The sequence below is a fragment of the Meleagris gallopavo genome, chromosome 14 (assembly GCF_905368555.1).
Source record: "Meleagris gallopavo chromosome 14, MGAL_WU_HG_1.1, whole genome shotgun sequence".
In the NCBI taxonomy this organism is placed as follows: Eukaryota; Metazoa; Chordata; class Aves; order Galliformes; family Phasianidae; genus Meleagris; species Meleagris gallopavo.
In genome coordinates, this window is record NC_139417.1 from 17,997,410 (window position 1) to 18,014,446 (window position 17,037).

The window sequence follows — 17,037 nt, forward strand, 5'->3', positions numbered from 1 at the left end:
TGTTTGCCCATTGCATGCACAGATTTGTGCCAGTGGAGGTTCAAGAGGTGTGAAGGAGCAGGCGGGTGGGTGCACAGCCCCACATAGGAAGCAGTTGTGGCAAGCTCATTAAGAGGAATTATCTGTCAAAAAGAATTCACCAGCAAAACAACAAAAGAATTATTTTGAAAACATTGCACATATCAACCCTATGATTTGTTTAATGCCTAAAATATCAGATAAAGCAGAGAGATTAAGGGAGCAAACATTCTAATAATATACACACTGATACATAAAAATGCAGTAATCATATTCAAAGCTGTTACCTAATTGCAGGGAATACAGCATTACAGAAAATAAATAAATAAATAAATAGATAACCAGCAATTCAGTTCTCAGAGTTATCACACTACATTTTCACCTTGTTTAAGGGCAGATGTACACTGATTCCAAAAGGAAACAGATGTTTTCAAACCATCGCAGCTCATTTATGGGGATAATTACCTGCAAATAGTAAGGTTATTAACATTATTAGTTGAATATCACTATCCATCAAGCATGAAAAATTCATCAAAGTAGAAATTCTACTCCTGAAGCCCCACTTAGGATTAATTTCCTTCAATGGCTCAGTACTTAAGTAGATTTTCAGCAGTGTATTTCATTCGCTGTTCACAAACAGTTCATTTTCTACCACGTTTCAAACAATTTTAAGTTTTAAAATGTTAATATCACTTCAAAAGCTGTTGCTGATCGTATACTGCATTTCTGAACAATTTTATGCTCCCTGTTTCACATTTGGTAAGGCACAAAATCCCTGAACACGAACTGTTGAAGATGTCACTCCCGTTTTTCCCCTTTCGTTCATTCTTTTTCATGGAAATTGAATACTCTAGGCTCTTAAACTATGTGCCCTCTAAATAAGTATCATACAGCTAGGCACGTTTTTGTCTCGTTTTGTTTTTTAAGATGCTTAAGAACGCTTTACAAATAATGTAGTTTGTACCTGTTGTTTTTATTGGCATAAAGTTAAACAAAATAGAGTGGAGGCCAATTCGTTTTGTCTTTGACCAAATTTCTGAAAATGCAGTCAGTCAGTTAACCTTTTACTACAACTGCAAGCAGATGAAGGATTTCCCAATGGCTTTGGACAATTGAAGTGGGCTAGAAAATTGTATTAATGCTTTCATTTGCAACGTTCTGTATTTTGGTTAAAGTATCTTACCATCCATTCCTTTTTACGGAGAGTAAATCTAAGGCACAAAAGGAGGGAGACTCCTAAACAAACACTGAATTCATTTTCCAAGCCAGGAAATGTCGTTCCTTTGTTCTTTTGAAAATCATCCCCAGAGCACCTGTAGAATAATGAAATGAGATGTGGAACAGAGCATTAAGCTAAATGGCCTCTTGGAAACATGGAGAGAAAGCTGTACAAATGATGTATGGGGCAAGGTCAGCTTAATGCAAAATTTCCTGTGTTTTCTTTGTAAGGTTTTGTTTTTCCCTGGATAAGAAAGGGTTGAAATAAAAAGAGGCCTGACTGTAAATGTTTTCACCGACTTGATCGTTAAGGCCCAGTAATCAAATGGGAGAAGACTAGTCCTTTTGTAAAACACAGAATGGAATAATTCTCCTTTAATGTCCTATTTATTAGGACTTGCAGAAGGCATAGTTACAAAATGAGAAGCCCCGTTTCTCCCCCGAGTGCAGGGATCACATCTAATTGCATTCAGCTCAGACCAGCCCCGACAGCGAGAGCAGCAAGAATCGATACTGCACTGGAGATGCCTTCCCCATTACACTTCAGCGAGCCTTACCCTTTATCAGGAAAAGCTACTTGCTGCATAATTAGTCCACAGACACAGCAGGGATTTAATGGTGGCAGCCAGGAACGTAGGTTTAGAAAGCTGATGGTGAGTCGTAGGTTTCCATCAAGAGAAGTCTCTCCAAGTGCTCTGCAGCCTGCATCACTTTCATTCAAGTGCTTCGTGCTAGGACTGCTGGATCTGTCTGCTCTCTTGCTCATTCAGACCACTTCATTTTGGGGGACAGTTTTGCAACGGTTCTCAAGATGGCTTCCAAAAGGAGCGGATTCAAGGATATTTCTAAGGAGCATCTTTCATTTTCAAACCTGGTTAAGAAGGGACCTTCTTCCTTCCAGCTATCTTAGCACTGGTCGGAAAGGAGCAATTGTTCCGTGGAACAGCACTGCATCAGGGGGCTAATTTCCTAAGGGAAATTCATCTGGTGACTGCTGCAGTAGTCTATTTCCCTACATCATTCTGAACATAAAGGCAGTTGGAAACAAGATTAAAATCGTAGCTCAATACTATTTAAATCAAGCCAAAATCAAGCCAAAATAATGCAGTTCTGCTTTATGCAATCAGTTAAGTGTATACATTTGGCATTCATTGGCACTCGCTTGGAAGCTGAGCAATCATTGCATGCAAATAAGTCCTGCCTTTCACTAGCAACAAGAGTTTCCAAATGTCACATTCAAACAAGGAAGCTGCTCCGTTAAACAGACCTGCTGTTAGTTATCCCTGACACCCATGCTCCATAGCATATACACAGCGACTACCACACATCTCACAGTCACTCTCGGCTACATTAGATGGCAACATTTATGATTCTGTTAATTACAAAAGAAATAAAGAATACTGTTCAGCAGAGACGTTAAATTATGACCACGCTTTGATGAACTTCTGTTCTTTGAAGCTGTGAGGCAAGCCTTCCTTTGCACTCACAACTTTGTCGTGGGCAGCAGCGATAACCTGGAGAAGGCATTCTTGTCATGTTTGCAGGTGACATCAGGTTGGGAGCAGCCAGGGAAATCAGGATCCTAGATGTGCAGCAATGAAAATCCATATCAACAGAACTCTTAAATTCCTACAGAGAAATGCAGAAGAAAGCCAGCAGATGATTAGTGGGAAATAGAAGAAAGAACACTCAATAACACTGCCTGGAAAAAGTCTGAAATGTTGTTGTATGTTGACTGGCTCTATTGCTGCCTGAATAACAAAGATTGAGCCTAAGGATGATGCATTGGGTGGCTGCCTCATTTTTTTTAATAGAATCAAAGGAAAGAATCCATTCAATTGATGAAACAATTATTAAATAACTGCATGCAAATAGATTTAGAACTGAATTATATAAATTAAATTTAATTAATATCTATGCACTGCTTTCAGAGCATAAAATAGCAAGTAACTAAAGAATTCTTAGAATTAATCCTATTTACCATTTTCTTAAAACCATCTTTGTTGCATTAGCACACTGCTAAACATGAATGTCTCCATAGCCAAAACCAAGGGATATTCCAAAGTTTTAGTGTGGTTGGTAGTTCTTTTGTACGAACGAAATCAAGTTCCTGCAATGAAGTTCCTCTTGAAACTGGCAGTAATAAATAAATCAATATTGATCGCATTTTTAAAATTATCACATTCTTTGTATCACTGCTGATTCTAGGAGGACTAGCTAAGGAAAGGAAATACAGAAGCGCAGCAAAAAAAACAGGAGCTGGATATTCATGTCATCTTTTATCATTTCAGGCACTAATATGGCTAGAAAGTATTGATTACCTTAAAAGCCCCTAATAACTAAAGGACTATTGACTTAATATTTTCTCTAATCCTCCATGAAATTTTACAGTAAGTCCTGATGTATTTTCTGTTAAGGTTTTAGGGCTGAACTAGATCATGTACTTGCCTGAAGTGTCAGCTCTAAGGCTTACTGTGCTGCTGATGGGAACCGTGTTAAAGGTGGGTAATAACTCCCCATATTTAACTATGGTTGTAAGGATTTGGGAAATAGATACATCTTCTAATGCATATTATCTCACAACTTTTGCCTTTTAAGTACTTTATGTAATTAACCTGATATAAATTTATTCAGTGAAAGCGTTGGCCCTGTTCATAGTCATTTCACTACAGCTGCTCTGAAAATTCCCCCCTCGCAGTGCAATACTTTGATAACCATTGTTATTGCTTCACTAACGAATTAACAAGCTGCTTTTCTAAAACTACAGTAAAGGACACCTATGAAGGTTGAATAATGGAGGGAACAGTGAAAGAAAATGTACACAAACATCTTAACTTTTCAGACCCCTTTAAAGCGAATGGATTATTATTGAGATTTGTTTTGCTTCGCATTCCTGGCTTACTGAAGTGAAAGTTATCTGCAAGGGCCATTTGTTTTCACTATGTTTGGTTTCACAGCAGTGTTTACAGGCTCCAACCACGGACACCATCATTTCAGGTCCTGCACTGTCAGTTACCAAACAGAGGTTTTTCCCTTAGTTCACCATTTGGTTTTGATTCAGCAGAATGAGTTGGACACAGTGAACACAGGTGAAGTTGCACCTCAGCCCTGCAGCAGAGTGAGAAATACAGGGAGGCAAAGAGTCATCACAGTGCGTACGTTTTTTGTGACGTTGCCAACAAAAGCTCCTGCTGTGGGCTTGGCTGTGACCTGTATGACACCACAGAGTTCATGGGAGAGGAGTGGCTTGCTGGACTGCCCTCACCCTATTGCCACCTCCCCAAAAGCACCCAGCCCTTCTGCCTCTGTAAACCTCACCCACACACAAACTGCTGACGTAGAGAGAAAAGCTTTGCGTGCCTCAGCAATTCCCTTGAGCCAACATCTGAGTGTTGCAAATGATACTGCTCTCATGGTATTGCTATCCAGCATCAGAATTGCAGGAACATCTCTTTGCTTTTTCAAAACAGATAACAGATTTTTAGATTAAGAAAGAACTAGTTGAAAAAAAAACAAAACAAAACAAAACAAACCACCACTGTAGAAAGAGAAGTGTCATTACAGAGCTCGTTCAAACTGACATCCTTTACATCACTTGAGCAGCATAAAGGAGGCTCAGTAGGTTAATTCACATTTTCAGAAGACTTCTTTACATTGTGAAGGTGATGCATAGTGGGATCCTGCAAAGAAAAGACTTTTTTTTTCTCCCCCTTTCTTCCAATAAAACTGACTTGCATTTAATCCTTATTGATTGCTTTTGTCTCAATCCTATAATCACTTATTCACAGAAATATCTTTCTAATAAAAGCTGACTCGTTAAAACAAATAGGAATGCAGGGGCACATTATATGTTTTTGGTTTTTTTTGTTTTTTTTGCATGGCTGGGGCCCAGCTTCCCGAAGCCATTTAAGCTCCTCCTTAAGCACTGAGTGTCATCAGTCCCTGGGATGGTTCGGCACCACCGGGGTTGCCTGCTCCCTGCAGTGGGGTCGGTCACGCTGGGCTCAGCAGGGCAGCAGTGATGCCCTTAGCTGAGCACTCAGAGCACAGCACCTAATTATTTTAATGACTGCAAATTTCTTAAGAGCAAAACGTTTTCAATCAATCTGACCACATTAATACCAGACTGTTAGAGATGGCTTGTATCTTTAACACTACCAAGTACAGCTGCTTCATTTCTCTGATTAGCACTGGGCCAAATATTAAAATATCAAGCCCTGGCTTACATCCTTCTGATGCAATAAAGTGAAAAGGACAAAAAGGAAAACTCCCACAGCACCTGGGCTGCACTGCCAGCTCCCAGCCATGCATCCCAGGCTGAGCGCGGGGGAAGGAGTTGGGCCCAGTGGAGCCCCAGCACTGCAGATGTAGAGGACCAGGTGTGGGTCTGGCCCAGTTATTTTTCTGTTTCCATGTGGTTACTTCTGCTCTAACTGTGCTCTTCACTGCCGGTTTACTTTTTGTGTATCCAAGTAAATGCAAACACAGAATATAATCGGGAGAACGCGTCTCACTCCACAGCCAGCATTTGCCAGTTTAGGGAGTGTGAGCACCTCCATTAGAGGCAGAAATTGAAGCAGCTTTAACCGACAATTTTCACACAGTTGTGAGCATTCAAGCAGAAAGAAATCACCTAAAATCATGATTCATTTTTTAAAACGCTGCCTGAGCACGAGTCTCTTCAAAATAAAAAAGTCATTACTAATTCAGGGGAGTTTTCCTGCAGTTTCAAATGCTGGCATGCAAGTTAAGCGCACACAAACACATGACAGCAGTTCACCCCATGCATGGGCTGCTCTGCAGAACCCCTCAGTGCAGCAGCCCCCAGGAGGAGGCCCTGCCCAGGGAGAGCCATCAGCTGCGCTTCTCCTGGTGGAAGCGGCACAGTGCGTATCAGATTGCAAATGGAGCAGAGATTAAACACAGCTTTTAATTGATCTGCAAACACATTTGAGAAAAGCAGCAGAGCGTAAACTCATTATTTACCACTAAATAAATTCCCTGTTCTTTTTTTCTAACGCTGACTGCTTGCATTCAGCTTCAGCCCTGCCTCTGTAAATGTCTTCCCACAGTTCAGACGTTACTGGAGTTGCTTATTTTGCAAACGTGTACACATTTCTGCTCTCGGATGTAAGATGGACACAAGGTTTTTCACAGTGTGCTCTGCCTAACTCTCCTGAATGTGGGCGATGACAGCAATCCTGCACCTCCGCAGTTGGGCCTCAGGCCCCACATTGGACAGTATCTGCAACTTGCAAAGTATTGATGGGATCAACTTTTTTTCCTTTTCACGACAGACAAAGTTGTGCATTCTCTGACGACCTTGCAAAACTGCCAGTTTTAATGAGAAAGAAGCAATAGAGAAGACCTCTGTTTGGGTCTGTCTGCATCCTCAGCGTTGCCATGCTCTGAACTGACCCAGAAGTGCCCTTTTTAGGCAGACAGAACCCCTGAGGTTGGGCATGGGAATGCAAGGCCTTCTCACACACGGCTCCACGTGCCCCTGGGGCACTACCTTGGCCATGCCCATCTCTCTCACAATCTCTCTTCTCCAGAACTGATAAAACAAGGAACCGAGATGAATTTCTCCTTAGTAATTTTCCTTTTGCCCATTACCACATGTACAGTATAATATAACTGCACATTTCTTTGTGGCTCAGAAATAAAGAATTGTTTAGACGCTTATTAAACAGCAGAGCTGAATGAAATTAATCCCATTCTGTTGTCTGGAGTATGAAAGTTAATTGCAAGACACAATGATTTACTAAAGTTTGAAATACCAAATGTTTTTTTGAGTAAGTTAATGACAACCAGAATCAGAATGTAACCACAGAAAATGGGAATTTTATTTTAATTCCTATCGAAGTACTTTGGTAAATGAGCTTGCTCTCAACCCATCATGAGAGGTTTAGGACAGCTTGGCTTGCTGTTATGTACTTAAATGTTATCCGAGGTTAAATGTGGTGACCAGCTCACATCCATCACAGGACTCTGGATCGTATCTCTAACTAAAGCATCACTGGAGAAAGGGCCTGGCAGCTGTGAGGATTTCATGGGCAAAAGATGATGAAGAGCATCAGGGGAAGAAGTGGAGGAGGAGGCAGCAGGCCCACTCTGTGGGCAGGGGCAGCTGCCATGGTGAGAAGTGAAGGCTGGTGGGGAAAGGATGTGGTTCATTCTTAGTGGATTGCTGCCAGGAGTGAAGTGTAATCAGAGAAAAATACAAAACAAGAAAGAATGAACAGAAGATAATGGAGTGGCATCCCAGTGTAGGAACTGCCCTGCCACTGCTCACAGCACTGTGTGAATACAACGTGGACTGGCTCAAGGCAGAGGTGCTGCACTGATTGTGCAGTGCCTCAAAGGACTTTCACATTCTATCCCAGCTCCATGTAACTAAATTGTCTGGATTTTGGATTTTTTTTTTTTAAGCACAATTTTTGCCATTTCTGTTATCATGAGATGATCAAGTTCCCCCATCACATCACACCAGGAAACAACTCTGTTTCCTCAGCAGGTTTTGATCCTCCTCCTCCGTGACAGACAGCGACCAGCTGGTGTTCAGCACAAAATGACCACTTCCTTCACAATTCCTCCCCACTTTGACATTTATGTGTAGGTCACCTTCACTGTGACACGCTCTCCACCCCAGTCTGGCACAGCCCTTGGTAGCAGCTGGAGCTCCTTGGGAGCTGGGACAGCCCTGGTGCTGGTGAGGCTGATGTGAGGGACGTGAATCCCACCTGCACACAAAGAGGGCCAAATTCTCCCACCATTTTATTACAATACTGTTTTTTTTTTTTCCCTTTCATTTCTCTTTGCACCTCTCTCTCACTGGTCTCTTAATCCTAGTGCTCAGCAGGTTGATTATGTGAATGTCTCCCACTGCTGGCTCTTATTGCCTTCCAGCTCTCCTGAAACATTTGGCTTCTCCTGCCCTTCTTAGCATAACAGAGCCCTGCACTGCATTGCATTGCAGACCTTTTGGTTCAGCAGTTCTTCTCCGATTTCTCTTCCACAGAATACTGTATTTCAACACCACCAGCTAACACAAATCAGCCTCACAGCACCAATGTTCAGCTTCTCTAGCAAACACGGAGCTCCCACAGCTCTCTCCCAGAGGACATCTATGTTCCCTACGGATTTAAAGAGCGCATCTTTCCAAAAGCATCAGCTCTTACACAACTGGAAATTAAAACTATTAACATCTTTAGGATTACTATTTTTTTTTTCTTCAGACAAAAAAATAGAGCTCTGTTCCAGCTCAGTACAAATTCCTGAGATGTTGCCATCTCATTTTCCTAAGGACACAGAGAAAAAAAAATAAAAACAGCTTTACAATGCTACAAGCTTAAAATAAGTATAAAAGAAAAATAAAAAGTGTGAAACATTTGCAAGTGAAAATATATCACTCAATTTGAATTATTTTAGAATTGAGATGCAGAAAAGTTGTCAAGTGTTTCTCCAAACATTTTCTTTACATTTCACATTTTTCAGAGCTATCTCCAAGCCTGCCTCAAATTCTAAATCCATAGGAGAGGTCCAGTGCCCACCTGCATGTGATATGAGAGCAAATGCTGCTCTGGGGACAGCAGAGCAGTGGGATTATGCATGGATCCCTCCAGGCAAAGGGACAGTTGCTCTTGCACTGAAGTGTGGCAGAGGTCCATAGATCACAATGAAATCTGTCATTTAAAGAAGAGTTATCTGGGGTAATAAGGTTTTCCAGGGATCTAAATAATTCCTGAAATAATAACTACTGCATTTGATACTCTTCTGCATGAGAACTGGTAACCGTGTTCCTTCCTTTGGCTCTGAATTCCATCTGTACTGTAAGATGTAATGACACTTGCAATGCTTTTTTATTGTTCCTTGGCTTGATATCAAGCAGGATTTTCGTGAAATCTGGCTGTTTTACTGAACGCCTTGATGAACAGCGCTGAATACCATCTTGCTTTATCTTTGCGATATAACCTTATCATTTCTCACATCTGTTCTTAATAACCGTCAAAACAATCCATATCAGCATCAGTTCAGATACTGGATAGGTTCCCTTTGGACATGAAATTTTTTGGTGAGTGCTCTTTTTTCCCTAGTTTTTCTAGTTTCCAAAGACCAAGGAAAGTCACAAGAAATAAAAACACTCTGGGCATTGCCTTTTGAAACCTTCAGATCTCTGCAACCACCACCTTCATTTAAACATAAAGGAGAAGCAGACTGTTAGAAGCTGACTAGGTGACAAGCACAGAAAACTGTGGAGCACTGGAAGGGAAGATGACTCAGGCACAGACGCCGAGGAACTGAGGGAGACCTCCAAGCACAGTGTGGTTTTTCAGTGCTGAAGTGCACAAAGATATCTGGGGCTCCTGAAGGGACCTGGGTTCCCGTGGTGCCTGGCAGCTCAGAGATGCTGCTCAAGTACCATCTGCACAGATTTGCGACTGGCACGAGGTGAACTTGCTGCCTGTGGGTTGACTAGTTTCCTGCATGAATGTATTGACCTAGTTTTCTAGCAATTTACGGATTTGTACTTATGAATAAATATTCTACTGACTTTTCAGAATACGTACTGGAGAAGAGAAATGGTGCTACACACATCAAGTAGGTCCTTTTTCAATTACAGACATTTTCTAGTTTAGCAGTATATATTGAATACATTAAGGCTGCTACAGGCTCATCTATACACTCCTTATTAATTCCACTAAGTCTCCTGTCAGTGCATCACTTAAGGTGAGAACGTACGTCTTCCCATGCCTCCTCAACTACGTCTACTTTAAGAAATACTGAATAAGGTGTGAGGGTTCAGCAGGGTACTTTGTCAGCAAACTGATTGTATGGAAGGGCGGTTTGTGTACAGCCCTGCTTCTCACAGCACGCACAAGTGTTAACCACAAAGTGAATTCCCTTGCAATTTATAGCCCTGCTCTTTCCAATTTGCTCTGCTAACTCACTCAGTGCCTAGCAGGTCTCAATTCCAGATGTCGGGTGGTTCAGCACAAAACAAAATGACTCCGTCGCCCTAATCAATACAAACGTGTGGTAACATATAAGAATATGCGTGGCTCCAGATGGATTTTGTGCTGTGAGTGTTCCCTGGGTGCTGATCAGTGCCAGCCTGGAACCATCCCCACTGCCTGCTGTTCCCCTGCAGCACCAATGCAAATAGCAGTGTGAGCTTCACTTCTCTTATACGATTCAATGGGACTGTGTGTAAGGTAAAGTTGACCAAGACGTCCCATTCCACCAGCCAGCCATTCTGTTTCCAAGCATTTAAACCCATAGTGGTGTCTATTTTGGTTGCAGAATCTAGAGAAACCAAAACCCTAATGAGAATCAGATTGGGTAAAGTAAAATGCACAGATACCAACCTTAGAAGCAGAGCTGTGATGCTTAGTGGCTGCGATGAGCCAAAGGACTTCCTTCTCCTATGGATCCAGGCCCACGGTAGGCATGGGAAAAGGAGGACAGGAGGTGCAGGACAGCGCAGGAAATGCAGAGCAATACTCCAGACTTGAGTTAAAAAGCATTAATTTCTCACTGACTTGAATAAAAAACAAGACAGGCTCACAGGCAGCGTTTACCCATCAGTATTGCAGCATGGGCCCAAGGAGATGAGGAAGAAATATCCATCCCATTTTCTCCTGGTGTCTTGCACCTTGCTGCACACCCAGTGAGTGATGCCACCCCTGTGAAAACACGTGGGCAGCTGCCTTCCTATTGCTGCAATGTAAAAACAAAACAAAAAAAACCATGCAGATCAGAGAGATGATTCCAGCCAGTAATACTTAATATCATTATCCACCATGGATAGAAGAGGGGTTATGCCTTTGCCACTACCCAGCAAACTATAAAACAATGTCAGCACAAGAGAAGATAAATTAATACACGTTAGTAACACCCTGCTCCTTGCTGATAGCCCCTTGTCATTCCTGAGTCCATCCTGGCATGCTTTTATCCAAAGTTTCCACTGATAAAGTTAGCCAGGATCTCTCAGAAACACACCTCAATGTTGTATGTCATTAAACTGTCACATGGCAATTAAAAAAAAGAATAGTACCTCCAGGATGGGAGCAAGCATTTTAGCTGCATTTTTAGAGTTAACATATCTAAATATTTGAAGATTGCTGCCAATCTTTACAGCACAGCATTGCACAGGGAGGGTCAGACTTCTCCTTCAAATATTTACGTGAAATCCACTGTGTTCTTGCTCAGGGACTGCAAGGCAGTCCAAAAGCTCAGAGGAATACCATATCATCCCTCTCCCTGCCTTTCCTGACTGCAGGATCCCAGGACATCTACAAACTAAAGATGTTTCTCTAAAAATAGACAAAAGAAACAATGATACAGCTCACAGGTTGAGATGAACTGCCAGCAAATCTAAATACCTGCTTGCCGTGTAGATTTAATTGTGTTCAAGTAGGCTTTCATTTGCACTGTGCTGTGCTCTTACACCATGAGCACAGCTCGTCCCGAGGTCTCCTGGCTGTCCTGAAGGGTTTGACTGAGGAAGGAATTGATCACATCCCCAAAGACAGAAGAAGAGGAGATATGCGGGCAAAAGTAGATGCCAAAAAACATCTGAAAGGCAGTTATAAAGAATTATGAGTCAGTCCCTGAGTGGGAACCGGTGTGTTTGGCACAAAGGGAATGTAAAGCAGGGATATGTCACAGGGCAGACGCAGGGCGACGCATTATGAATGCATGAGTCTTAAAAAAGCTGCCTCTTGGAGACAGGTTGGTAGAACTCATCACTGCGTGTGCCAGCGCATACGAAATCACCATTTTGTTCCTTTTTCCCAATCCAGGAAAAAAAAATTGGAAGGCGTTGTACCATCTGCAGAGTCCCAGCAGCCCCATGTGGGATGGACACTGTTTGTGAACCACGATGTCTTCTTGGTGGGGGGATACGGGCCCTCTCATTAGCATCAGCCATGATGGCTGTCTTAGAATCTAATTAACAAACCTCTGTTAAATCAAACGCTGCCTGCAATTGTGTCACGTGCAGATCCCAGACCACAGCACTAAACGTTTTTCAAAGTCCTTGACAATATTCATTTTCATTCACAACATCACAAACGTTGTTTTGTTTTGTTTTGTTTTTCTTACTTTAGCTCTGAATTTCTGGATCACCATAATTTTCTTACTCCTGACTATAAATTTCCCTTCTCTTTCCTATTAAAACATAGTGAGGAATGAGTACCTGCCTCCTCTGCTGGGTTGTTCTAACCTTTGGCAGCAAGCATGGGGAGCAGCCTTTGCTTTGTGTTTTGGACAAGGGCAAGGCAGCAGGATGTGAGAACTCCTCATAGCTGCAGCTTTATTTTGTCCATCAGAGCTGTTTCTAAGTCAGCAGCCCTCCCCCATCTCCAGGTTTCCCTTCTACTTCAGGAGGCCCCAACACTGATGTGAACAAGTCTTAAGAAGTTTCTCTTTGGAAACTCCCATCAAAGAAAGATCTTATTTATTTATTACTTTTCATTTGAGATACTGAAATGCAAAGAAATTAAGACCAAGCAGACATGACAATGCAGAGAAATGCCTACTTTGGCACAATCTGCACCTAAAACACGGGGTCATTTTGGCTTTGGGCAGGTTTGCCAGCCTAGCCACTTCAATTAGAGACACAACGGTTCCTCCTACTAAATTCATTATCAACCCAAGGTTCAACTCTTGCGAGCATCAAAAGCCCTCTTTCTTAAACATCATTTGGACAGATGGTTTTTTCCATGTTTGTGAAAGGCTTCATTTTTCAACCTAAGGAGGTGGGATAATCACCTCCTAATTAACACCAGCTCTCAGCATGGGACTGGCTGCAAAGCGCGTCCTTCAGGGATGTATCCAGTCTTCTCATGCAGATTTCAGACATTAAAAAGAAATCTCAAAACCACTGTTGTTTTGGTTAATGTCAGGAAAATTTGAGTTCAAGAAAATATTACAACTGCAGTTGTAATTCTGCCCCCATTTTAAACCCCTTCCCAAGAAAAACCTGAACAAAGGCTGCTCAGAGCTTTGAGTCCATTTTCTGAAGAGGTGAATCACATATACCCAGAGAATAAAGTGACAATTTCTTCACGTTTCTGAGTTATGAATTGGAAAAATAGTCTCAGCAACACAGATCAATGAGAACTTCAAAGAGTAATGCAGACCATCTATTACCTTTTCTCCCAATTACCATCCTTCTGCTGAGAATTGCATTTTATGTGCCTTCTAGGCTTCAAAAACCGGAGTAGGATAACAAAAAAAAAGCTCATGAGAGTTTTATCTTTTTATTGAACCTAAACACTATAGAGCCAGTTAAGTTGGTTGTAAATTCTGAGCTGCTGTTGCAGATGGGACCAGGCCCATCATCGCTACGGAACAGTGAGAAATTATTTTTCACTTTGTAGCCAAAATACGAAAGGGAAGAGGCATTAACAATATTGGTTGGGGTTCATCCAGCCCCAAAACAAAGTTTAACCAGCTAAACGTTTGGAGAACTTACTTCAAGATGACTTTGTAGCTCTTGTCCAGCCCCATTAGGTCGTGCAATCTTTCCCAGCCTGTAAGAGCGTATTTTTTAGCTGGCTGTAAAACAAAAAGACCATTTTGAAAGTCAGGAGCAGCCCTCAGATGCGTTGTTTTTTTCCTGATCCGTTCCTTCACTTTTTGTTCAAAACGATCTGACGCATTTTATCTCCATCAGTTAATCATTTCTGCTAAGCTGCAAATGATTTATCCTATTTTGTTAGGTGAACTTTAGCTGTTCATTAAGTTATTTCAATTAATGAGCTTCTGGGACCTATTTTTGAAGGGGAAAAGGAGAAGAACTTTCCTCTTCTTTTCTACCAGACACTACAGAGAAACACAATTCCATCATCATTTGCTCCTTCAGGTGGATGGCCTCTCCCTGTAGAGGCCAAACCAAGGGTTCTGATGCAGCAGCGGACTGCACACAAAGCAGGCAAGAGCTGGGAAACAAGGACAGCAGCGCCTTCAGAGTTGTTGGTACTTTTCCACAGGTTGTTTTTCCTCCTTTCTAAGCCCAGACCATCAAGTGCCCAGCAGCTCCCATTATTCCTAATTGCCCCTGCTGGAGAGTGAGCATTTTCTGGCCTGTAATTTCCTCTGCCTCAGAACACTGCAGATGTGGGCTGTGCATGGAGGTGAAGGCTCTCAGCCCTGTGGAAGCACTGAGATGCAGGACCTGCCCTTTCAGTTGTGTTCTCCATGCTGCCCAGGAGTTATGCAAGTGAAGTAGCAAACCATCCCATATCTCAAGTGTTTTGCTGCTCCTGAGGCACAAAGACTGGCCAGCAGCACCTTCCTCTCTTCCTGCACAGCGCGCACAACCCGCCGACTGGCTCGCTATAGGGCGGAATGCAGTGAGGTGACCTTTAATGACCATTAACCAATCCTTCTGCTCAGGTCAGCCTAGCCTGGTCACCTGGAGTTAAGGCTTTATTTTACAGGGCACTGATAACAGTGGGGATATTCAGCAAATCATCTAACAGTTAGCTGCAAGTGAGCCCACAGGCAGGGGGCTCGGGAGCTGGATGGGAGAAATGCTTGGTTTTTACTCCCACTGCAAATCCTGCTTCTTTAACCTCTGTCACCTTACTATTTCCCAAGTCATTACTTATCTACCTTACAGTTTGTTCTCATCCTTTGTTCTCATTCAGTTCCACGTCTCCCAGTACCAAGGAGAACACAGGCAGTCCTCGAGGGATCTGCTTTGCAGATATCCAACAAAGCAAGATTTTGCCCACCAACACCATTCAGTGGGACCCAGTGCATGCGCTGCTCCTCGCATGGTGCTCTGGATAGGAGGGCACTGCTGCATCGCTGCCCCGGCCCACACCCTGTGACACCTGCATCCCTAAGAATGTGCAATAGATGCGCAGCTCTCACCACCCCCATCCAACTCACCGACCCCTGGAATGAGTTAAAAACCCACTGGAGAAACTTTCAGACTGGTTGACGGGAAGGGGAGATTAAATTTATGGGAAGGTGAAGACCGCTTTCCAGTCAATGACATTATGTGTGGGTTTAAAGTAAAGCAAGTACTGTGCTGGATCAGAGCCAGCGCGCTTGGGGCAGGTACCAATCAGAACAACATAAATTGCCATCCAAGAATAAAAGCAGACAAGTGCTTACTTTGCTGTAGTGTGTCCAGGCAGCGGGGCTCTCTCTGGAAGAGATGTAATTCTCCACGAATGCAGCATCTTATGCTCAATGCACCGTTTCTCTGTGTTTCTCTGTGTACCACTAAGCACCAAACTTCAAGCAAATTTGGATGTGCAGTGAATGTCTGATGGGGCATCTTCATGGAGGAGGAAAGATTCCTTCTGGCAGCAGCAGAACAGAGAGACAAATGGCAGAAAGTTGGGATCAGTCACTGAAAACAACTTTGCCGTGCTGAAATAAATGCTTCTACAACAGAGGCAGCGACGCCTTAAGTATTTGCAGGGCTGAAACTATAACTTTAACTCTGGCTGGTCAATGGCTTTGATTTAAAAATCATTTCATTTAAAGGCAGACTGCTTTGTTCTGTGGCTGATGGGCTTGGATCGTGCCAGTGACACAGTCCCATGGAAAAAGTCAAAACAATAAGTGTGAGCATTTCATATAATAAAATGACCGCCAGCATTGTTCATTTTAAAAACAAATGTTTTGCTTAACAGAGCAAGTTAGATGCCAAATATATAACTGCCTTATTAGCATCAAGATTTGATTGTAATGAAAAAAACGTTACAGATTTACATTAAGTTTAATGCACACTTACTGCATCTGAGAGAGGACAGCATGCCTGCTGTGGACTGAGCACATCCAGAATGCAGACGTGATATTTGGGCCCTCTCAGTGAAGGCAGCCTTGTTAACTGCAGCTGTAGAAAACTGTGATTTACACACACCATGACATTAACGACAATTTCATTCAAAAACTGCATCGGGGTTGGATGGCTGCTGATACAGAAGAGGTTAAGAGCTTTGCTTTTGGAAATCACCAAAATATAATGGTTTCTATTTCATGCTGCAATGGGAGGCTGTGTGGGGCTTCATGTTGAAGCGCCTATCTGACACATGGCATCAGCGCTTCCCCTGGGTGGCACTGGAGGACACCTGGGGACAGCCAACTCCAGGAGTGCTTCCGTGGACTCAGTCCCTTCTCAGCCTTGAGAAAAGCAGCACTGTTTTCCAAAATACCTTCCTTTGGACAAATTGAGAGGGGCAATGTGGGAGCCCAGCAGTGCCGTGTTGGAGCCATTCAAACGACAAAGCACTCAGCTGCATCTGTGCTGTGGACCTCTTCCAAGCAGAGAAAGCAGATCAGGCCATTTGGTTATTTACATTCTACCATCTCTCGTCCTTTTTAATATTTAAACTGCACAAAGCATTTTTCCCTCTCCTTCCAAAACCTACACGAAATCTCTACACAAAACCTGCTGACGAAGCAGGTCATTGCATCCCAGCAGGTCTGGAGCAGCCTCTGCCCACAGACGGTCCTCATCTGCCACTCCTGAGCCACTGCCAGCATTCAGGAAGGAGGCAGAGCTGCCTGAGAGGCTCCTCAGCACAGACCAATATTTCAGGTATTTGAATCCAGGTGCTGTTAACACCCTGAGGACAGCAAAGGACTGTACAGAAGTCGGCTTACTTATATCTGTGTGCATCCTCCTGTGGTGGTTCTGTGCCATTTTCTCACTATTTGGGTATGCTTGCTGAGCAGCATGAGTTCACCCAAGCTGAATTTTTACTGTCAGGTGCCTTAAGAGACCTCAAGTTTGGGCATTTTTAGAACGGGAAACTAGATTGTCAGGGAAAT

The 17,037-nt window shown here is 42.8% G+C and overlaps 1 long non-coding RNA gene across 1 annotated transcript; it reads right to left on the reverse strand.

Annotated features, from left to right (window-relative positions):
- Positions 1–1,844: 1,844 nt before the first annotated feature.
- LOC146543439 (uncharacterized) lies at positions 1,845–11,808 on the reverse strand. The gene is made up of 3 exons (XR_014886262.1): positions 11,622–11,808; positions 10,605–10,956; positions 1,845–2,865 (listed from the first exon to the last, which is right to left on the reverse strand). It is a non-coding gene; the product is annotated as an uncharacterized LOC146543439 (long non-coding RNA).
- Positions 11,809–17,037: the final 5,229 nt, after the last annotated feature.